General features: G+C 39.5%; 1 protein-coding gene across 3 annotated transcripts in view; it reads left to right on the top strand.

Annotated features, from left to right (window-relative positions):
- CPQ (carboxypeptidase Q) overlaps positions 1–24749 on the top strand; it is a 167640-nt gene that overhangs the window by 3304 nt on the left and 139587 nt on the right. Inside the window, exons 1-2 of one of the 3 annotated variants that reach the window (XM_061448054.1) lie at positions 6437–6590; positions 22038–22109. The exons of 1 other annotated variant lie outside the window; for it this stretch is intronic. The gene's annotated coding sequence lies outside the window, so the exon portion shown is untranslated. Of the gene's footprint in view, positions 1–6436; positions 6591–22037; positions 22110–24749 lie in introns of those variants that run through there. One more of the 3 variants, XM_061448052.1, reaches the window with a different exon arrangement.

Here is a 24749-nt window from a genome sequence, read left to right as displayed (position 1 = left end):
CTGACTTGGGGAAAAACCTCTTCTTAGGAAGGAGCAGCTTCTGGGGCCAAGTCTCAGATTGCTGAGATGGCAGCTTAACTCCTGCTTAGACCAAAAAGTTTGAATGAAGGACCCTGCCTTGACCTGGTGTCTCACTGCTGGGTCAGGGGCCATGCCACCTTCATGCTGGTGAGGCAAGGATTCAGGAACAGTTCTAGTAAACTTGCATTATCTGAGGGCCATCCCATAGGAACATCTTTCATGAGAATCACAGTCGGCTTAACTTACTGATTGCAGTCACAGCAGCAGCAGGAAACTTTTCTTTAAATCGTCAGCTTTCACCTCCTTTTGCATGTGCTCAGACATATTCCTAAAGAAAATTGGTTTTCATTGGCTGGTAAGCAAGATGACTTCTTAACTTGTAATTTAATTTAATATTTACAGTAAATATTGTACTTCTTTTTGCTCTGCAGGAGCAGACACTATTTACATATTTATGCCATTACAAAGCTAAACTTCCATATTCTATTTCTTCCATTCTGTTATGTTAAAGATGGTAAATAAATATTCATTTACCAGCTGATTCAGTTTATGGCTTTTATTTGCTTCAACTTGCTTTTCAATGGAAATTGAGATTTCATTAAGAATGCATAAAATTAGCATTTCTTATAAAGTAAAATATATTAAGCACATCAGAAGAAAGATTAGCAAAAAACAATTTGACTTTAAAGCATATGTAATTATTAGAAATATCTTACTTATTAGGGAACAGCAGTTTACTAGTTACTGAATTGAACTGAGTAATTCCAATCACAGTGTCTATTAAGACTTCAAAATCTGTAGGTCTCAATCTTCCTTCCTTTTTCCGATAGCATGGAAAAGAACAAGCTTTCCTGCTTTTTCAGCTTCTAAGTGGTTTTATAAAAAAAAAAAAAAATCCTGAAAATAATAATAAAAAAGAGAATTTTATATCTACAGAAGAGCTGTCAAAGAGTCAGAAGTTTTCTTTTATCATCTCAAAAACTGGTTACAGGTGCTCAGCCACGTGACTTTTCCCAATCTATGGTTTGATTTTTGTAACAGCTCTGGCAGTAGAAATCATCAATTTTTCTCTGCCAGTCTGTGCTTTTTATAACACACATTCAGCCACTAAAAGGTAAGTGGAATTTTACTTCAGCCTTCCCCGATGGGACTTTAAATGAAGATTCTGAAACTCCACAGACTTGTTCAGCTCTGGCTCTTCTAGACTCTAAGAAATACTGTACCCATCCTCAACTAAGCAATATATTCTTTTACACAAGCTCTTACTATATTAGTTTTTCACTTTCCACCATGTGTGTCAAAGCTTTCAAACTGTGATCAGACAGACTGCAAATTTGAGTAAGAGTATGCCATCTTCTAAATATATACCATAGAGGATTCAAAGAGGACTCCAAAGCTTTAGTTAGTTTTGATAATAACAAGCTTACTCTTGCAGAATCACTTTAAGTGGTTCATGCTATATTATTTCTGCTCGAGCAGCCTGTTCAGATTCTTGTAGTTAAACGTAGAATGAGATGCTGATGAAGCTGGGTCTCAAGGCATGCATCCACACACTGAGTAGAGAGTTGCGTCTGTTTGCATTCAAAACCCCTCACACAATAAAACACCTCTCACTTTTGTGCCTGTTCATTTGATAACAAGTTATTTTGGCACTCAGATTCTGTCCATCTATCTAATATCTGCCACTTCAAGAACATTGCGCTTCCTGGTACAATGGCTGGCTGAAACATCATTAGCCAGAGAAGTCACACTCCTGCTTGGCCTCCCATCTGCCTTTGTTAGATGGATATTTTATTGGCTCATCCCGTATGAAGGCAGTCTCTTCCAAGTTCAACACAATTCAACCCATCCTAAGCTGTGACCAGGAGTAACTGTGCTTCCATGCAGGGTGGAGGGCTTGCACTAGGTGTCCTTTGAATTTGAAACTCATTGTAGATGTGTTATGAAACAAGGGCTGCTTTGGTACACAGCAGGGTATAGGACTCTCTTTAAGTCCATATATCCAGAAATAAAAGTTGTATTTTATCTGTGTTTTTAAAAGTGTCTATTGACTTAAACTTGCTTGGGACAAACACACGTTGAATAAGTTAAACTGGACTTTATCTTCACAAAAATATTGAGAAGAATGAAGGTACCTAGCTATAGTGGAGAGGGTTGATGATATTAATTAATTATAATTGAATTCCTTCATCATAAACAAAGTTATATAGAGCAGTATTTAATGCATTTTTAATGCAAATATATGATAATTGATGTTAGGCATCCAAAGGTCTTTTGCTTTGTAAACACAGGAGTGGATTGCTATGTGAAGACTGGAGATCCACAGGAATGCACAGAGTTACTTGTACCTCTGTTTTTACATCAGGTGCCCATGCTGTGCTATCTACAGCACACATCACATAGTTTACAAGGAGATTCCACTGGGAGCACTTTCCATCCATGCTTAATAAAAGTCTCTCTGTTGGATTGTAAGTAAACTTGTGGTAATCAGCAGAAGAAATTACACCGCCAGGCTATCTCTTGCTAGCGAGTTTTGCTGCCAAAACTTTTGTGGGGTCATGAGTTGCTGACATTTTTATGTCTTTGGAGCATGTGTGCTCATTACAGCTTTTTTGAGGTGCTGCATGTCCTTGCTGCAAGAAGCTGTAATGGCAGAGGGGCTGCTGCGCACTGGGTAAGGACCCCGGGCTTGCAGCTGCCAACATTGCTGTGTTCTTCGAGCACGTATACAGTGGTATTTTGCTAGTAGCTATGTGCTGGCTTGTGCTGTTTAGAGAAGAGATTTCACTTGGGCAGGAGAGGCTGAATTTTGTTGGCCTACATCAACATAGTATGAGAATGCACAGAAACTCAGGGCAAATAATGCTGACTTCTGACAGTAAACCTCAATAGCACTGGACAGCTTAGATTTGTCCCATGCAAGTATGCCCTACCAACCCATTGCTGGCAGATGTTCTGCTCTTAGCTGTTGCTGCTTTTGATAACTGAAAAAAACCAACTTCGACACAGAAGTGGAAAAGCTAGCAGAACTGTGTAGAAGAATACACGCCATGATATGCTTACTGTTTTTCTTTCACAGTGTCCCTACATTTTCCCTCATTCTATGTGCTATTAGAACATATTTATTTCCTGCCAGGCTGTTTAAATGGAAAGACAAACACATCAGGGTCAAGATTGGAATACTTCTTCCTAGAAAGAACTGAAAAAACAGCACTTCTTGGAAACTTAGGAATATTTATTCTCAGCTCCTTTAACTGAAAAAGAAGTGGAAATAAAAGCTGAAGGTTGCATTGATTAGCATTCCGTATTTACCTGCCTACAGCGCAAAGCAACAAAGAAAAACTTTAAATGAAGAAAATACCTTCTAGTGCTACTGAAATACAATGTGGACCTAGAGGAGACTTTTGTGAGATTAAGTAAAAAAAAAAAAAAAAAAAAAAAATAGCTTGGTAAAGTAAATAAATGTCATAAAATGGAAATTATGAGCATGCTTCTAAAAAAGGGTAGCTGGTGTACTGGTAATTCTTTCAGGCTGTTACAGTGTGCTCTCACTTCAAACACCTTTTGTGTTTGGACCTGTGCTGGCAGCTTTTCAAAGGAATCTCATACTTTCTTTCCTCCCCCTCCCCGTTTTGCATAATAATTAGTATGTGAATATGCTTGTGATTTCTTCTTATTACTTTAATACCGTCACATTTTAGAGACTTCAATAAAATTCTGAGCTCCACCAAAACAGTCCTTGCTCCAAAAACCATGCAGACTAAAAGGACTGGAAAAACAAAGCACAGGGAAATAGCATCTCCGTGCAGGGAGAAGCATGGTGCCAAGCAACTCTCCTATCAGAGGAGATCCAGGATCCATTCAGGCAGTATCCTGTGCCTAACAGCACACTCTACTAGTTGCTTCATATATGGTATTATAGAGGGTGAAAAAAAAAAAAAAAATCCTGCAGTAAGAAGTGTCATCTGTCCTCACATTAGATTTATTTCCCCTTTCCAGAAGTCAGATATCAGCTTATTCCCCAAAGCACCAAGTTACAATCAGATAATTATGATTATTTTTGACATTCATATATATCCGATCCCTTACTTGAGTATTAAGTTCTAGACTCTGACACTGTTCCTACCAGTGTAATCACGGCAATCTTGTAAAGATACATCCATATGAAGACCTTCAATCAACTGAATAGTCTTAATGAGTTCAGAAGTATGTGAGATGGATCACACATATGATTTCTGGATGAGGGGAGGGGCTAGAATTTTGCTCACCATAGTAGCTTTTAAAGTCTGGGAAACAGCACAGTTCTCCTCAGCTCCAGCCTCTCCCTGATTTACAATTAAAATTCCAAGGATGGAAGAACAGCAATCCAGAAGTCTGAAACCTGCAAATTAAAGGAGAAAAAACCTATGCATTTAGAGAATAATGCAAAATATAAGAAAATAATGTAAGAGATGGGTGTGATGGAAATACCCTTCCCAAGGCTAAGTGAGTATTGATAAGTTTCAAACCTGTGAACAGATCTGTGTACGTTGCTGGCTAATGAGGCTTGAGGGGTGGAGCTCTAGGTTTTACTTGTTCTTATTTATTGCTTCTCAGCCAGGACAACGTAAAACATGAGTAGTGTGTTATTTTCCATCTGACCTGGGATTAGTGATAGCCATGCCAAGATTTCTCCATCCTTCTGGCTACTTGATGATGGGGGAAAAAGATGGCTTATTATCACTCATCCTTACTCCTTGGCTGTGGAAGGATTAATAAAGGAACATAATTCAGGGAAAAACGAGAAACCAGTTTTTGAAAGTGATTTAATTGCAAAGGGAGCAAATGAAGAAAGAAGGAACCACTCTCAGGAATCAGCCCAAATCCTAAATTCAAATAATGCATGTACAGTTTTACATGACACTGTTTTCATGTCCCATACTCTCTCTCTAGTTGGAAGCAAAAAGAAAAGCTGTTAAATTCAAGAGGTTGTGGGTGCAATAGCCAGTCATTGAGAATGGAAAATTTTCTTGCATGACTTACAGCAACACATATATAATTATTTAATCATTGTGTGTAATCTCTTTCCAGAGTACAGTCCTAGACACAGCTTATAAGACATGGTATGTGAAGGATATACAGAATGTACAGGAAAGAGACAGGTAAACAGGCAGATCTCTGACAGCAATTTCCTTGTGTAACATTTTTATTCAAACAGTTATTTTGTTACCCTCAATGTAAGAGGGCTCTCAAGGACAGCCTCAGTTTGAGAACACCATACTGCTGCATCCCACCAGCATGCTTCCTGATCTGTGTAACAGAGGGCACAGCTCCAGCTGCAAAAATGTACCATAGAGATTGTGCACTGAAAAATACAAGTACAAAAATACAACTGGGCCACCTCAAACAAATGGGTGGAGCAGTCAGGTTGGCAGGGACAGCCATTACATCATAGTAACATGCATTTCAACTCCCTTCTCAAGGTACATGCCTAATAAAGGACATCTTTTCACTTAGGCATAAAGTTCATGAATATAGGAGTACTGTGCTACATATTAGAGCAAAATTCTTCACTGTCTTCTTTCTACAGCATCTTTTTGGAAATGCACCAAGGGCTTTGATTCTAACGATGCTTACCTGCAAGCACCTGGGTACTCCCATTGACGTAAATAAAACAAATCAAGAGGTTAAATTCAAGTGTTTGAAGATTAAGACCCATGTTCATATTTTAAGATTTTATCTACAGAAGAAATAGCACTCATTTACATAAGTGTTTGTAAAAGTCGCACCTTTATTTAAATAAGCATAATGTTACTTGTGCAGGAAGCCGCCACCTGAGGAGCAGAGGTCCTATGTCAGTTCCCAGCAGTGTGAAGGCAGCAATGGCTCTCAGACAACTGGAAACCATCACTGGCTGATATTGTATTGCCATGGTCTGAATTCCCCAGTGAAAAGGCCACTGCGACCATGCAGGGAGCCAGAATACCTCATCCTGCTTCACCTGTTTCATAGAAGCACAGAATGATTTGGGTTGGAAGAGAGCTTAAAGGTCATCTAATTCCAACCGCCCTTCCATGACAAGGAACCCCTTCCACTAAACCAGGCTCCTCAAAGCCCCATCCAGCCTGGCCTTGCCGTTTGCTGTAGGTCCTTGCACCATTAACACGTCCACTCTACAAAAGCTCAATCCAGCGCAGCAGGCAGCCCCACACCGAGGAGGTTTCTCTCCGGGATGGGCTGGTGATGGTGCATGAACAGTTTTTTGGCCTCCTCCCCGGGAGGCAGGGTCGGGTGGGAGCGTCCTTGCCGAGCCTGCCTGACCTCAAAGGAGCCTACGAGGCGCCACACATGGCCTCAAAGGAGCCCGACCCGCCAGCAAGTGGGGCTCGCCCGGCCCCGTCTGCAATGGAGAACCGGCCAGACCCGGGATGGTTGCAGGCCTCCAGACGGGTTCCACTCGGCTTCAGGCGGCCTCGGGGCGACCCGCCCCTTCCAGCCCCTCGGCGGCTCCTCCTTTCTTCGGCCCCAGACAGCCGGCCGGGCTGAGGAGGGGGCTGTGCTGCCGCCGCCGCCGGGTCCGCGCAGGGAAGGTGCGTGTTTGCTCTTTCCCCTCTTCATCCGTCTCTCCTCCTCCTCCTCCTCCTCTTCACAGCGGGCCGGCAGCGCGGAGCACTCCCCCGGGCTGCCCGCGCTTCTCCCCGGACTGGAGGCACGGAGAGCACGCAGGCCCCCATCTCCAGCGCCCCGGCGGGGCTCAACTCCTGCTCCTCTTGCCGATGCCCTGCTTTGAAGCCCTGTCAGGATGTGCTGGAGTCCCGTACAGTCCTCACCTCCGCCCCCCCCCCCCTCCGGAGCGGGGCCTTCAGCCGCTGAGCCGCAGCCTCGGGTGCTGCCGGCCTAGCTCTGCCTGGGGCCGACGGGCTGGAACCCTCCTGGGCCCACCTCACGCCGACCTCCCGCCCTTCTCTGAGGCGGACAGCTTGGTCGCCTTTCGGGAACACGGAGGCTCAATCGCATGACAAGAAACGCCTGCTTATCGTCATATTCCTTTTAATTTTAAATCAAATAGCGACATGAAGTTGTAGTTGGCAGTCGCATTTGTGAGTAGGGGACACACGGTCGGTGTTAGGTGAGGCATGGTGGTCAGCCGTGGTCAGCCGTGGGAGTTGACAGCAGTCACTGACTGGTAACTGTGCTGCTGCAAACGGATAAACCCGTAAATAGCAGATGGGTGCATTAGATACTTAATTCCAGTTTACAGCACACTTCATTATGAAGAGGTCCCAGAATGTAAAGCGGTTTAGCGCTTCTGGGTAAGAAATTGTAGTAACTGGTGCCCATTAGATTTATTTTGACAGAACTTTATTCTTCAAAGACTACCTTTTTCAAATTGATGCAAAAGGGAAAAGAGTGTAAGAAGAGAGGCATTTTTGTATATATTCAATTTTTATATCTTTGTATATGCATATACATATTTTATAGATGTATTAAAATATATACGAGAGAGAGAAAAGTGAGATGTAAAAAAAAACCCCAAAAGTGACATGTAAAAAAAAGTAAGCTTTGCAAGCTGAATGAGATTTTGCTAAGGAAGCATTCGATATGGAGGAGTGTTTTGTATCTGGCGGTGATGTCTTACAAGGCTCAAGTCTGCTCAAAACTGAAGAGAAAATTTGAAATACAAGCAGTGTACTTCTGTTTGCTTGTTGATAACTTTCATTCTTCAAACTGCAGAATCTGTGGGACCTGTATGAGCATCCAAAGCGCCTGCTCAGAGAGGGCCATACACATTCAACACCTGAAGTCCAGGTTTCTTGTTTTGTAAGCCTTAGTTTTCAAAATTCTGCCTGTGTTTTTCACTCTCTTAAAAATTAGATTAATTTTAACTATTTTTACACACTCTTTTGTAGTAAAAGACTGCAAGAGTGTTGTAATCTGTCAATGAAAGGGGAACATGTGGGTGTTTCTTCTTATGAAGCAATACTTGGTGTTACTGTACAACAAATTCCTAATGGGGGAATGGAAGAATTGCTTACATCAACATCTATCTAGAATGTATCTCTCTATTTTAGCTTGGGAAATTAATAAGATTGAAGCTAGAGTGGCCAAAGTTGGCGTTGAGTTTGCTCTGGTTATTTTTCTGTGAGGATGAAAGCTTTTATTAAAAGTCATTCTCATGCTTACCTACTATCACTTCTTAAAATCACCTTCCAGTCTCGCCTGGTGCTCTCTCTGTTATATTGTATTTTTTTTAATAAAACCTCAAACACTTCTTTCCCCAGAGAAACCTTACAAAGCCTGCTATATCCATGAGAGTTCTTGTGTCTCTTGTTTCCTTGTAAGTTTTGCCTCATTTCTTTAGACATATCCACTCTGTTTTGGATAGCATCTCTCAGTTGTGCCTTGCCATCAGTTTTCTTTTTACCCAAACTTCAAGCTTTCAGATGAAGTCTGTGCAGATAAGCTTGGATCAGGGCCACCACAGCTTTAGGGATTCATACAAAGCCTTTGTCTTGGTGTTTAAAATATATATAATTCTTTTGAACAGCAGAACAATAAGACACCAAATCAGATAAAAGCAGATTGCAAATCTGGGCTGGGGAAGAACAACCTGGCATTGACCCTTGTTAGGAGACATCTGTCAGTAAAAGCTCATATAAATTCTTATTTGTTTTATAGCATGTTTTTCCAAATGCCTGCATGTCTTTAATACCAAATCAGGAAAGGAAGCAACTTACAGAGTCTCTTATTGTTGATACAATTGCACAAACTCATAATGCACATGGGATTCTTTTATCGATTCCTGTTATAGTGTATAAAACTTTCTTGCTTTAAGATTGAAAACTTTGTCTTTTCATTTCATCCTTCCTTCCCAGTTGTGGGAGGATGAAGATGAAGGATGGCAGTACATGTAAGAGATAGCAGCTGCAGGGTGAAATATTTTGCTTAGAAAAGTACTTTGTGCGTAGAAATGTACAAAATGATTACGATCTTGAAGCTTTATAGTTCTTTCTGTTCTGTCTCAACAGGAAATATTATCTGTCAAAAACTGCATTGCAGTAATCTTTCATGTTTTTGTTACAAATGTCTGCAATAATCTCAAAAGTAGTGAAATAAATGTTCTTTCTTCAGTTGACCCTCAGTCACTTATATTTTCACTGCGATGGCAATAGTGAATTTTTAGCTGTGATTTGAAATCCCCTAAATGCCAATTGCTTGATTAATTCGGTATTTCTGAGTGAATCTGTGGAGTATGCTCTGCTCTTTTTCATTTTGGTTTTACAGTAGAAGAAAAAATTGTATGTCAGTTTTAGAAAAATGTTAACCTTGTTAGCCTGTAGTCTTAAAAAAAACCGATAATTTGGGTGCCTTGATCTTGCAAGAGGCTTGTTTTCTGTTTGTGAGACAGAGAGAATCGATCAGTGATAGTGGTAGGGGGAGTGACATGTATTATCTATCTATCTATCTATCTATCTATCTATCTATCTATCTATCTATCTAATCTTTTTTAAATGGAGAACATTCAGTCATCCAGTATCCAAATATCCAATAAAAAATGATATCCAGTATCATTAGGATTTTTTTTCTTGTCTTGCTATTAATAATAGCAATATTTTCTCAGTCTTTTAAATCTAATTAAGATAGATCTGTTTGATGAATTTTCTCCGCAGTGGGTTAGAGACAAATGCAAAAATCCCTTTGGTGCTGTTGCTGCTAAGAGGGATTTGATAGAAGTGTCTAATGAACAGATGTTCAGATTAAAATGCATCTCTAAGAAGTTATTTATGTATGTTGGCAAAATGTTTCTTTGTACTACCCACTGCAATCAGAGGTATGGCAAGAGACCTGTGGTCTTAAAATCCAATTTTTAAAGTAACTAATGCTGTTTCAGAAGAGAAAAAATCCAGTCAAATTTATCTCAATTCTATAAAATGAATTTTAAATCAGTTATCTTTATGTTTATAGTGAGAGGAGGTTAATCTAAGGTTAATCCCTTCCAATCCAAACCATTCTATGATTCTGTGTTTCTTACAGGAAATATAAAAAAATCGGATTTATTTTAAACTTGAGTGAATATCCTGTATTCAGTACAACAGTGACAACCTCTACCAGCTCAGGATTTGCCAAAACCTGTTTTGTGACTCCACAGATGTAGCATCCATGCAACTGAGAATTGTCATCACCCTTGTGCCACCTGTTTTAGTACTGATGTGAGAAAACAGTGCTGGTTTTAAGTATACCTGTGTCGGTTTATTTTTTCCCTTCTTTTTCTCCAGTTGCTGGTTATGGTGTCTGATCTTCTACTTAAATGTTATGATAGTATATTTCCTGCTAGAACACTGTGTATAAAAGGGAATGAGATCACTCTTCCACCCTCCCCCAGTTTTTCTAGCTTTCTTCTGCTACGTGTATTTTGATGTCCTGTGCCTTTTAATTTTTTTTCAGAGGAGGCACTTGACTGTGAATTTACATAAGCCCCACAAAAGGGGCTCATGCAATATTATGCATGTGCAATATTATGCATGTGCAATATTATGCATGTGCCAATAGACATTTGAGAAAGAAATCTGCTTTTTTTTGAGGTCTTAAAATGACATCTGAGCCAATAGACTCCATTGGGAAAGCATCCACTTTTTTATCTGTATCTTTTGAAGACCAAAGCATAAATCTGATATATCTATAATGGCTTCCCCTTCTACTTTCCACAGGTTTTGAGATTAGCATTTCTGATCTTGTTGATTTTTACTGTACTGAATCACAGGGCTCTCTCTGGTCATGTTCTCCCATGCAAAACACAAGTGCTCTTCTTGGCAGACTGTGAAAACACTTCTTGGGAGTTTTAGTTTAATGAAATTCTTTATTGCTTTGGAAGCAGAAAGAATTGGAAGTTAGTAATTTCTTTAAGATTGATCATATACTGCAGTAGGCTATTAATATTTTCTGTTATGACAACTAGATAAGGCAGAAAAGTACATTACTAGTCTCGGGTAATGTATTCAGTGCTGCCAAGAAAATACACAGAGCAGACAATTTCTACCTCAGTGATGCACTGTGAGATACCCTAGAAGGAAAACAAAGTCAACTTGATCTTAATTACTTGTTCAATTTGGTTGTCTTGAAATAGTTGTTGGCAAAAAATCTCTAGAGGGTTTTCAGAAGCAAAATATCTCAGGAATAGGCTTGGAAAATTCTGTGCTGGCTCTGAGTCACTGCCCTTGTCTAATATACCTGCAGCTGCTGCAGAGGTTTCTACCCCAGCCCCTGCCTGTCCCTTGGTCAGTGATTCTCTACTACCCAGATAGCAGAGCTGTCTGCTCATCAGGCTGCAGGGATTGCTGCAGTCCAGTCATCCTTTCCCATTTTGCCTTTGTCAGTAACCTACTGGTAGTCATGCTTGGGATTAATTTCTGCAAACAAAGGATAAATATTTTTCACTCACTGGATTAGTTCCAAGAACCAGCTGGCTGTCTGACCAGTTGGGTAAGTTTCTGGTGCAAGTGAATGGCAATTTGGAGGGTAGAGCCACTGTAGCTGAGATCTAGGTGGACTTAAGCAGTGACTGATCCAAATCTTCTGTTGCCCAGTCCATAGGCTAATAAAATACACCTACATTGATTTTAAAATACGTTAGTGCTGCAGCTGTGGTCTGTGATACATGCTTCATTTTGAACTTAACATCTTATGGCTGAAGAGAAAATTTGCAAAAAAGGGTGGTAATGAACAGGAATATCTCTGTGGTTGCCCTTCAAAGAGAATGAGAACAGATGTTCTTATTTCCAGCAACCAAGATGGAAACTTGTTTCCTTTGCTGCCCAAGTCAGCAGGTACATCTTGCTTTACAGTGCTCACTGCTGTATACTACAGTCATGATTATTAAAAAGACCCGGCTTAGCAAAGCCATCATTATATCCATTATGGATGGATCATACTGGACTTACTGGTCTGATTTTTGACTGTTCTAGCATGTCTGGTGATGAGAGAGGAGAAAGTGGTTCAATTGGAAGAAACTTGGAGAGAATAGCTGATGCTAAATGTCAAAACATCTCTCAAAAGTTTGCTGTGCTCATAGCAGGTGACAGCGCTGTCTCCATCCTCACATCTAATTTTGACTGGAACAATAAATTTTTTGTTTCATTGGAAAAACAGATGGTCAGAATAGTATGATAATATTTCCCTGTTTAGATCTGGTAGCAGGTGAGCTGCAAACTCATTTGCAAGACTTTTTTTCCTAGAGGAAAAGGAATTTCCCCATGCCAAGTGGTGTTTCTGCTAGTAGTCCTCTCATTGCTCAAAGTAGGTCTGATGTTTTGTTCCAGAATATTGGCTTTGAATAAAGATAATCCTTTTGACACAAGAGTGTAAGTTAATTTGTGTTTGTAACCAAACAAGACTTTGTGCTTTCTCCAGTATGGGAATTTTGGCATGGCTAGAAATGATTTTTTTTTTTTTCCCCTCACTTCACACTCTTGCACCCAATGTTATCTGTGAAACAAATTTGTGAAAATTCCTTTATGGTTTAAGCTTTTAGGCTGGCAGAAGTCAATGCATGTTGTAAGCTTTATTTGAGGAGCTATCATTATCAATAATATGTTTCTTTGATCCGTATTATACGCAAGTTTTATTTGCAATAGAACAGAAAAAAACCTTGTACAAAGTGAATTCTGTTTTGCTGACCCTGACTTTAAGTCAGGAGACGAACCTAGTAGTTAAAAACTGCATGATATATGTGTCTATAATGCATATTTGATGTTTGTATGCTTGGGATTGGTTGTTTTTTTTTTTCTTTTTTCTTTTAATCAGTGCCATTTTCTTGTGATTATGGTGCAGCCCCCTCGGCTATCTCATCATTGTGTTACACACCACACTCTCCTAAGTCCCACTGTACAGGTCTCAGGGGTTTACCAGAGTCAGAACAGTTATGTTTTGGGGGAGTGTTGGTCACATTTTCTATTTTGTTTTTCCTCTCATTTCACATGTTTCTTTATCTTATTTGGTTTCTCCTCATTGTTATAATTCTGGAGGATATGGCACTTCTCTGTTGCTACTGTTCTCAATGCATTGGTGTTGAAATGTATTCAGATGAGAAAATTGCAGTTGTTCAGCCTGGAGAAGAGAAGGCCCCAAGAAGACTTTATTGAGGCCTTTCAGTACTTAAAGAGGGCTTATCAGAAAGATGGAAAGGGGCTTTTTACAAGGGCCTGTCACGGTAGGGCAAGAGGTAATGATTTTAAACTAAAAGAAGGGAGATTTAGACTAGGTATAAGGAAGAAATTTTTTACAAAAAGGGTGATGAAACTCTGGAACAGATTGCCCAGAGAGATGGTAGATGCCCCATCCTTGGAAACATTCAAGGTCAGGTTGTACGGGGCTCTGAGCAACCTGATCTAGTTGAAGATGTCCCTGCTCACTGCAGGAGGGTTGGATTAGACAACCTTTAAAGGTCCCTTCCAACCCAAACTGGTTTGTGATTTTTTGATGACTCTTCTGAAAAATCAGAACACACAGCCCAGCTGAGCAGCATGCAGACAGGAATGAAAGCATGGGAAAGTTCCTTTCAAGAAGGTCTTATAAAAATACCTGTTGGGAGCTTATCAGTATGTGAACTGCATATAAAAAAACTAGATGCACATTGGATAAATGCAACCTCCCAAAATTACCAGAATGAAACATGCAGTCTAACATCTGTTCCTACAGACAAGTGGCATGGGAAGGATTTGAAAGTCAGATAATACTAGCTTTTTTCTGGAAAACATTTTCAGCTTTGGTGAGGTGACAGCTGGACGGGTGGCTGCAAGCATTGCTGCAACTGCGGGTGGTGGTCTGTACAAGCTCAGCTGTTCTTCTGAAAGCAGGTAACTTTGCTGCAGAAAAAGCCTTAATCTAGGAATTAAATGGGATAGTAAGCTTAAGAAAAGTAGGCTTTTTGCTGACCTTGCCTGCTGTCTAGGTGTTTAAGTACTTTGTACTCAACAAGTAGGGCTTGTTGGTAAGCATGGAGTAAGGAGTGTAGGATTAGCATTGCCATCCGATCTGTTCCAGTGGATAACTGGGAAATCATCATTGAGGAGCAGGACTGATATGTAATTCATTGCCCAGTGCACTGATTATGTCCCAGCCTGGCTTCCAAATGATTTGAAAAAAGAGCTTTCTGAGGAGTGACCTTAATATGGAAATCATGGAAGTGTGGGCACATGTGGTAAGACCATCATCTTTGATGTCCATCCAGGATTGGCACTTCATTGAGAAGTCACAGATGACTTTTTGGCTGCTTCTGAATGAAGGGACAGTTGTAACTTTATGTGAACTCTACCTCGTCAATTGGCCCTGCTTGCAGGCTGATGTATATGATGAAGTTGAAGCCAAGTTTAAGTGATCCTTCAATACCAGTTTAATTTTAACTTGGAATTGCATTTAATTAATGAAGGGACTGACATTTGCAACATCTGGATTCACTGAAGTAGGCAGAGGCTTCATTTTTTTTCCTCATACTAGTGACACCGGAGCCCCAAATATCAAATAGTCTCTACTCGTGCTGCAGATAAAGCCCTCTGAATTTTATGCAGCTATGACAGTGCAAATGTGTGGTTTTGAAAATTACCATTTATAGCTAAATCAAAGTAAAGTGCTCTAAGTGGGTCGTTTCTGCAAGCTTTTGTCTGCTTAATGATTGGTCTTGGACTAGAAACACTTAAAAGGTGTCATTCCCAAAGCTGTGCTTTCAGAGGGCTATTTAAGAGGTAGGCTAAAAGCCAGAGGTGTCCCAATAACCCTGCTCCCTGACCAGTTTGATAACACTATATCTAAATAGCAATTTTAAAGAGTGTTTAAATAGCTTTACCTTTTATTGTGTTCCAGGCATAACTCCTTTAGCAAACCCAGAAGGAGCTTGTGGTTGTCACTTGCAATAGCAAAAGGACAGGGGTCTAGAAATGGAGCTGTGGGCTCTCAGGGCTCTGCTTGGCTGAAGTCACAGTGTGCTTCCTGAGCTCAGGTGCAGTCACTCGCAGGGTTTGGTGTGTGCTCGGCAGCAGCAGCAAGCTGCTTTTCTCAAAGACGGTCAATGTAAAAACTTGGGATCTAGGTGCTGGCACCTGTGTGTCAGCTTTGCCTCATACAACCTCAACTGTGCTGAAGTGTTTAATAACTAGGACAAAAATTCTGACTGGTTTGTTTCCTCCTGTACTTTCTTGGCATAATTTAATCTCTGAGTATTACTGCTCACGTGCAGTGTCAGAATCATGTCAGTTTCAAAGTCAGGGAGGGAGATGTCTTGACACAGTATTTGCAGAGAGATGATTGTTTGCATTCTGTCTTCAACAGTGTTGCAGATGATGTAAAATGTATGCCAGAATATGATATATGTGTATACCTAGTCAGCTTATGTTTGCCAAAGTCAGTCTTCCCTTAACATGACACTCAAGTACCCTATCAGCTTTTGTATTGTCACATTGGAGACCCTGCTAAGCATCTGTATCAACCAAATGGTACAATGGATAGTTTGTCAGCTGGAACAAAGAACCTGTAAGGATTTTACAGGATAGATCTCTATTTGTTTTTCTAATACCATGAGATTCAAACCATAATTGTGTTGAGAAAGAGTTTCATAGTTTGTTAACTAGTTTCTTCCCACAAATATTTTTTTTTGCCATTTTGGAAGGCTGTCTCCAGTGTAGCTGCTGAGTATGTTTTGGCAGTGGTACTTTTTTCATTTGTTCTGGAGCTGCTGTTGGTATCGGAGCACGTTTGTTCTGTGGTATCTCTGCAGGTACAGTTGTGTGAGAATAAGGCATTAATTTTTTCTTTGACAAGTACATTATCTAATATCTGTTTACTCCCCTCCCTTCTCTTTCCCTTCTCTCCTCTTCATTTTCTAAAGACTTTCCCTAATGAAAAACATAATCTTCCCAATTTTCTGGAAACTGTTGCTTTCAGGTCACTTAAAAAATGCTGATCAAGGCCAATGGCTAATATTTCTAAACCTGAAAACTGCACTGTGGGCATATTCTATGCTTAGCTTTATTGATAAATCAGTGTGTAAGCATCTCACTAAATAGAAAATGTAGCTTGTAACACCATTAGTCCAATGCTACTAGACCCAATTAAACATTTTAATTTGAGTACAAGAATGGGATTTGAACATATAAATTGATAATACAGCTACTTTTCCTGATGATAATTCTGTGTACTGAGAAATCAACATAGTCCTTTAAAAGGTGTTTTGCACTCTTGATTCCACTTTTTTTTTCTTCAGAGAGCAGAATTTTCTTCAGAGAGTAGAATTTTCTTACCAGACTTACTGATGTCAGCATTTGTCACTGTGCTCTCTATATAACTGGTGTGTTTACTCTTTAGTATGTTCTTGAGGCTTTTTTTGGTTGTTGTTTTGGGTTTTTTCCCACTTTGATTTACAGTTGACTTTTTGTAATATGACCGTTTGCTTCACTGCAGCAAACATTTGACCACTCCTTTTCGTAGTGTCAGAAGAAAGGAGTTGAGTGGTCATGCTAATTGAAATGTCTTTCATGTGGCAACTGAATCACATGGAGATGTCACATCTGGGTCCCTCCTCTTCCACTTGTTTGTCCGTTGTCTCTCTGTAGTTATAAGGCTCTAAAGGCATGTTCCTCTCTGTGCATCTGTGCAGTGGGCAGTACTGTGGACCCTGATCTTAACTGGGACTGTTAAATGCCATTTCACAAATACAGGTTGGGTGGAGAAGAGATTCAGAGCAGCCCTGCAGAGAAGGACTTGGGGTTGTTGGTCGACGAGAAACTGAACATGAGCCGGCAGTGTGCGCTCCAGCCCAGAAAGCCAACTGTATCCTGGGCTGCATCAAAAGGAGCATGACCAGCAGGTCGAAGGAGGTGATCCTGCCCCTCTATTCTGCTCTTCTGAGACCTCACTTGGAGTACTGTGTGCAATTCTGGTGTCCTCAATATAAAAAGGACATGGAGCTGTTGGAACAAGTCCAGAGGAGGGCCACAAGGATGATCAGGGAGCTGGAGCACCTCCTATATGAAGATAGGCTGAGAAAGTTGGGGCTGTTCAGCCTGGAGAAGAGAAGGCTGCGTGGAGACCTCATAGCAGCCTTCCAGTATCTGAAGGGGGCCTATAGGGATGCTGGGGAGGGACTCTTCATTAGTGACTGTAGTGATAGGGCAAGGGGTAATGGGTTAAAACTTAAACAGAGGAAGTTTAGATTGGATATAAGGAAGAAATTCTTTACTGCGAGGCTGGTGAGGCACTGGAATGGGTTGCCCAGTGAAGTTCTGAATGCTCCATGCCTGGCAGCGTTCAAGGCCAGGTTGGACAGAGCCTTAGGTGACATGGTTTAGTGTGAGGTGTCCCTGCCCATGGCAGGGGGGTTGGAACTAGATGATCTTAAGGTCCTTTCCAACCCTAACTATTCTATGATTCTGTGATTTGAAATATATAAAAATAATGCCTGATTATTTTGTCCTGCAATAGCAAAATTACTTGATAATATTTTGTCTCTTAAATGGCAGGTGAAAACTAACTAAAAGTTAATACAGAATCAGAACCACATTATGCATGGTAGTTGTAGTGCCCCATGATGTGTGCAGCACTGGGAAATAGCTTTGAAGAAGAAATGATGTTGGAGCTTTCTTCAACATCAGAAAGAGGTCTGGTTTTGGTAATTTATTTCTCAAAATTGGCTGAAACCCAGTTTCCTATCAATGTCTTTAAGGAAAGTGTATTAATTTTGTTTACAGTATGTCTCTTGCCTTGGTTCTTTACATTTAAACTTTTTAAGCTTGCTTTTATTTCTATGTTGCAGTGTAGTCTTCGGTGGGATGACGGCCCCAACTGTACATTGCCACTGAACTGTATCAATTTGGTTTTGATGTTGATATATTGGAATGCAGTATGATATTTGAGTACCAGTATTATGCTCCAGTGAATATGATGAAATCGTAAATGACATACTTCATACCTCATGGAAATTAATATCCTTTCCCACCCTTAATATAAGTAATGTGCATCACAAAGATCATTTTTCTGTCAATCATAATAAGAAATTCTTGATGCTGTGCCTTCTTCATATAGTTGTATTTACAAATTAATCCTTTATTGCTCTGGGAAAGCTCAGTGGGCATATCCTACGGTAAGGAAGCAAAAGACTAGAATATCGATTTTCTTAACAAGTGTAGCAATATGTTCACCAGATTTCTCAGCTTCACAAAACCACTTGAATATTATTGCTATAGCACTATGAGAAACATACCTTTTCTTGTGACTGTATGGGAAGACTATGAGAAAAACCTAACAATTAAAAAGGTTGTTCAGAAAAGTTAGTTTAGTCAGGAAATTTTATTAATATTTTTATATACCTCATCATATTCAGTAATGCTGGATAATTACTGACTTAATTTGGAATTGTGGTGCTATTTATAGTCTTTAAAATGAGATTGTAGGTGTAAAATAGTTGGATAGTTTTGAAAACATCAATCTTGCCTTTTTTGTTTTTTTTTTATTTAATGTGTTTAATAATGTGCATAACTATTCTCTGGATTTGACTTAAAGTGAAAATTTATTCCATATACAAAACAAAAAAAAGCTCTGTGGGCATGTGATCATAGAGGAATTTTATTCTTGTCATTTGTAGAAATTCTAGGAATTTAATGTAAGGCTTTATAATTCTAGAGTTGTATATAATGTATATAGGTGAGGTTATCATCTGGCTTAGTTTTTGTTAAGGCCGTAGAGGTAATTTCATCAGAAAACTTGGCCTATTGCTCTCCATTACATAATTAGTAATGAAAGTTCCTTATTTTGGTGATTCATTTTGGCAAATGTCCTGAATCTTAGTAGTGTATAGTCACCTTTGAAACCGAGATTTAATTGTTGGAAAGAGACACTCAAAGTATTTGTATTTTCAGGCCAAAATCTGGGGCAACATAAAGTATACATGTGTTCTTTAGGACTGAACAGCCTGTTGCTGGAATGCTGCTTGGAGGAGCACCAAGAAGTGAATGTGAGTGCTACATACTTAGTGAATTGATTCCTTTTGGCTTTCATAGAGGTGGCAGACCAACTTGTGACAGTAACAGCGCTGCACTGATTATTGTTAATGAAACTTGGTTTGCTCCTGTTACAATGCCCATCCATCAACTTCAGCAGCTTTTTCCATCTAGAGATATGGGTTGATCATTTGGTTATAGCTCGTACTTCCTGCTTTAGTTTCATCCTTTGCCTGGATGCAGTTTGCTAGTTTTTCGATAAAAGCTCAGAAAGAAAATATTTAGCATCAGAATTGTGGGAATAATTTATCTAAATACAGGATATAAGATTCTTTGTTGAAGGTGTTTTCAAAAAGAAACTTAGTTTAGAATTTTACATGATAGATGTGTAAGTATGGGATCTTGCTGGCAATTCTTGTGTTTGGTGCCCCTTATTTTGTGGCCTCTTGTTTCTCTCTTGAGTACTTCATTCTTTTCCATAGGCTAATTCATCTCCTCAGGTAAGAAAATAGAGGAAATATACATGAGGTTGTAAGAAAAGATTTCTGTGGTTATACTACCTCAATGAAAAGGGAGTGCCTTTCTCCTGTAAGAAAGGCTGAGAGAAAAATACGCGTTTCTGAACAGTTTGTGTCTCAATTATATGTGAATTTTTTGTGAAAACATATAAGATATGTGTCTGTCCTAAGGGCCACGTGAGTGAGAGTCCCCATATGTTTTGTCTCAGAATGGGTGTGTTTGAATATATTTATTTTTTCATAAGCCAGTCTTTCAAAGTCTGAAGGCAACCTGTCTTGTTTTTCACACTAGAACAATAGTTGCAGACTTGAAGGAGGTGTCACTGAAGTTGAGCATCAAAATACCATGATAATTGCAGCCTTATTCTGTTGTGTTTTGGTTTAATTGTCCAAAATAATCTTTGCTACCTTCCCCCCAATTATCTTTCAATGCCATCAGCTGGCATTAGCTATGTACTTTGGCATTCATTGTAATATGAACAGCATTGTGAATTCTGGTGCCTTGATTTCCTAACTGCCTTCCTTTCATTAAATATTTCTGTTCTATTCAGTTGTTCTTATCTAAAAATATTGCTGAATTCCTATCTTTTGTCTCTGAAAATACAATGTATTCCCCTTTGAGAGCTGTTTGTATTTTGAATGCTCATTAATAATAATATCAGCTGCTAAGTGGCTGAGTAGTAATTGTTCAGTAGTAATGTCTTTTATTTTTAACTTAGTTTTTGTCTTAGCTGTCACTGTTTCTTAGGGAGGTAACAGACTGATTGTTTCTGTAGCTTTGCTGATACAGTACTCTGCACATGGATTATGGTGTGATTCTTCAGGCTTACTGCCATCTGTTTTAGCAGCAGCTACTGAGTAAGATTATATCATGGTAGCCTGTTACTATCGTGAGGCTTGCAGGTGAAGAGGTAAATGGGGTTCTTTTTACTGCTTCCTTCCTATGTTAAGCTGTACTACTTTCACCATACACTGTATAAATAGGGTATGAATTTTTTCTTTTGCCAAATGGGGAGCTATGACTGCAGTATCTCTGGGCACATTTGGACTTTCTCTTTTTCAATCGTTAGCTTTCTTAGAGCATTTAACTTCCAATTCTCCCCACATAAGTCAGTATCACTACTGATCATATGTGGTCATACACTACTAGATCACACTATTCAAAGATTTCAGGGCATGTCTTCAGTTGTAGTGAATCAAGACAGTTCTGAAGTTGGTAAAACAGCTCAGGTGTTTCCTTTAGGGTTTTAGACTTCTTTGATCCAAGTAGTAAGATTTCATATTCTTTTTCAAAGTCTTGTATCCATATTGTGTTGTACTCTTCCTTTCCTTAGCTTTAGATATAAAGTCCTTAAAATGAGCCTTTTTATAATGTAAGCGATAACTTTGGCTGTGTTCCCAAAGCCAAGGTTTTCCAACTGATTAAATGTTCTCCCAGATGAGGAAAAGCAGTCTTTGAGAAATGTCTGCTTTTCTGTTTCACTCTTCATGATCATAAAGCTTTCTTCCCCCCCCCCCCCCCCCTCCCCCCCCAATCTTTCTAAGTGATGGAAGAACTCCATGACTTTATTTTTAGGCAGAAATCTCCTCCTCATTTTGCAAGTCCACCTAGCCTTCCGGCCATCCTACTCCACAGCTGTCACAACAAACTTTCTCTCAAATGCAATTAAATGTATCAGACATCACTCCACAGCATGTGAATTTGTTACCCTGGGGCTTTTCAGTCTATTCTCATGTTATCAAAAACCACTGTGTGATTTCAAGGTTTCCTACATTCCTTGGAGGAAAATCAAATGGTACCTGGTTAGGAAACCATAGATAGGAAACTGCAGATTTAGCAGACCTCTAGCAATTAAGTGGTTAATAGCCTCAATTTATTGTTTTCTTTCCCCATTTCCCATAACCATGACTCTTGTGAACTCTCTAGATCCTTTGTCTGTATTTTCAACTGGGATTTTGGGAAAACTTTGCCACACTGGAGAAGAGGCATTGCTCTATCTTTGTTTATCCTATTTCTGTTCCCTCTGCTCATCTTTCAGTTATCTGATTGCTGTAGACAGTGTTCTCATCTGAGAGGTTTTTTTTATCCTTTTTCTCTCATTTTTTTTTCCATCTGCTACATTTAAGTAATTTTTATTGTAATGATTTTAATGGTGGCAACACCCATTAGCCTGGTTACAGATTGGGTGTGCTAAAGATCTGTTATGTAAGTATCATAAAAGATGAAGATCCCAATGATCTTGCCCTTTAGCATCAAAGACAGTAGTTAGCTACAGACAATAGGTGAAAGCATCCTTAAAGTAGCTGCTTAGTTGCTATTAAAAGTCTTCTGACACCATCTGCACTGCACTACCATTGTGCTGTATCTTTCATTCTCTTTCATACTAATTGGAGCTGGAAAAGAGTTACTTTCTGCCTTTAATTTCTGTTTTTCTTCTGCATACCTAAACCCTTTCACCCTTGATTTATTTGTTTATTTTTTTTTTAAATTCTTTCAGCTTATGTTTATGGCTTCCTTCTGTATTCTGAATCACAGATTTAGGCTGGAAGACATCTTGTGAGCTCATCTAGTCCAAACTCCTTGTTTAAGCAGGGTCAGCTGCAGCAGGTAAAAAAGTGCATTCTTACGTTCAGATGGATCCAGGTATTGTCATGGATGGGTGCCCTCTGTCCACTTTACCTGAAGCTAAAAGATCTGGAACTGTTGTACATTACTGTGTTTTAGCTTTGTTCTCATTTTGGAGAACAGAGTTTCCATGGTTCCTAAGTGTAATCTTTCATCCTGGAAAGCTGAGAGCCTATGCAACCCTTTAAACTAGAGATAATTAAACCTTGAGCTCTGCTGAAGTTTCTGAAGAGACCAAATTCATCTGTCATAAACAGGCAATGTTTAATATGTCAGTGGCTTTCAGTTCTGCTCAAAATGGGAAGAGGATCAGTAGCGGCTCCCACTTTTTGTTTATGTCAGTTATTAGAAGTCCCTTTGAAGAAGTGAAAGATAGGAGTTGTCATTTTATATAGTCTCGAGAGCTTAATTTTTTTAAGAATATACCATAAATATGAGTCTTCAGGCAAGGCTGGAATGGGGCTATTCTGTGTCCTTTTGGTGCATGCAAGTTTTACATGATCAGAAAAATAAAGTGGAGGGGTTGTAACTCTGTAAAGAGCATTCTTGCTTCCTGGAAAGGCAAGGAGGGGAACCTCATATTATTATCCCTAGTTTAGAAAATGGGTATTTTGTACTAAAGAACCATGGAACGAGACGCATTGATAGGTCTGGAAAAAACACTTCCTAAAAGTGTGTTTTCTTCCACTCTCATTTTGCTCTAAACTTCTATTGAAGAAATTCAGTTAATAATTAAAATGCATTGAACAATTGTGACTGTCCTATTACTTTTTTTTTCGTTAATTTGGCTGACACTGTGATGTTCATTTGCTGAGTTGTAACTAGTGAGATGTACAAAAATCAGTAGTCTCTTTTCCCTGATGGTTCACTGAGATGATAAACTTAATGTTGCAGAGTCTGGGACAACAGATGTGCTTTTCTTTCCCTGAATTAGCAGTGTAGTGATGCCTGTATTACAGTCCAAGTGAGTATGATGTTATTTTACCTAGCAGGGAATTATTTCTCAGCTCTGCTAGCCGTTGGACAGGTTATTCCAGACTAGTCAAGGAAAGCACAATAAATTATATTCCCATTCTTGTATCATTGCACAGGTTTTGAATTCAGTTATGCTCCTCTTACAGTGCAATGGTAGGCAGTGAAATGCTGTGCATGGCAGGAGTGTGTTACATCTAGAAAAGCTGTGGAAACACATGGGAAATTCCTGGAAAAAGTGTGGCTTTTAAATGCAGCTCCTCTGGGGCAGCCTTTGGAGAGAAGTTGCTGCTGGTTTTGAATGAGTCCAGGAAAAGCAAAGGAAGCATTTTTTAGTTAAGGGAAATATGATAACTGTGGTTTCATTTCTCCATTGAAGGAATGCATGAAGTTAGTAGCAGGGGACTCTTTGAGGTAGCCAATGCCAATTAAAAAATCCCCCTGTGTTTTCTGTTTAACAACTAAACGTATCAGCTTTGTATGGTAGACTTTGCAAACCCTAAAACAAACCAAACCCCACACTTGAAGCTTTTGAAGCTAACTCTACAATGTTGTTGTCTTACTCCACTCAGTAAGAATTTGTCTTATGGCAGAAATCAGATTATCTTGCTTGCTTCTTCGTGGATGATGAGCTTGGCAAAAATCAGAGAACAAGCATGGTCATTCTGAGAAAATTACTGGTATCTCTAGCAGAGGATGTCTACAGGCATGTAATTAACTGGTCCAAAGGGAAAGAACATGGGGAAAGTATACAGTGTAGCAATAAAAATACACCAGTAACCTCTGAGCAGTATAATCACAAATAAACAGTAACTCAAACTATAAAAGGCATTTAACAGTTCTCTGTCAGTGTCCTGAGATAACCCAAGTCTTCTGTTCCTGCTTGTGTAAGACCTTTGCCCTGTCTGTCTTGCAGAGACAGAGAGGAAATCTTTGTGATAGATTTGTCATTCACAGATAAATTCACAGATTATTTTTGTTGTTCTTTTGGCAAAGTGACATTTCACTGTGAAGAATTTGTTGCTGCCTCGATCTCAAGTTTAGGGGACATTTGAACAGTTAAGGAGAACAGCGCAATATTCTTATATTGCTAAAGCTATTGTTTAACTTACTGTTTATGAGAAGACCCATAAAGGCCTATGAAAGGCTGGAAATTTGCACTGGTTATCATATGGGCAAGGCTTGGTGACTCTAAAACATTTGTGTGTATTTTTTGTTTGGTGGTTGTTGTTGTTTTTCTTCTGGTGGTTTATGGATCCTAGAAATGTGGTTTAATTCTTTCAGTCATTCTGTATGAGGTGGATTGGAAACAGGCTCAAAGGCTGAGCTGAGAGTGTTGTGATCATTGGCACAAAACCCAGTCGGTGGCCAGTAACTAAAGGTGTCCCCCAGGAGGCAATGCTTTGTCTAGTACTCTTCAGTGTTTTCTTTAGTGGTCTGGATGCTTGAACAGAGGGCACCCTCAGCATGTTTGCAGATAATACAAAGTTAGGCGAAGTGACTAGTACAGTAGATGGTTGTGCTGACATTCCAAGGGACCTTGGTACTAAATAAATACAAATGGAAGGTATATTAAGTCAGTGAACTAGTCCTTTGACTTTTGTAGAACAGCTGTTTCCTAGTAAAACATATTTTGTAGAGGCTAACATT

Source organism: Pezoporus flaviventris, unplaced genomic scaffold (assembly GCF_033815535.1).
Source record: "Pezoporus flaviventris isolate CSIRO_AGI_PZ_B2104156 unplaced genomic scaffold, CSIRO_AGI_Pfla_v1 ptg000007l, whole genome shotgun sequence".
Classification (NCBI taxonomy): Eukaryota; Metazoa; Chordata; class Aves; order Psittaciformes; family Psittacidae; genus Pezoporus; species Pezoporus flaviventris.
This window is presented reverse-complemented; position numbering and strand designations above follow the sequence as displayed.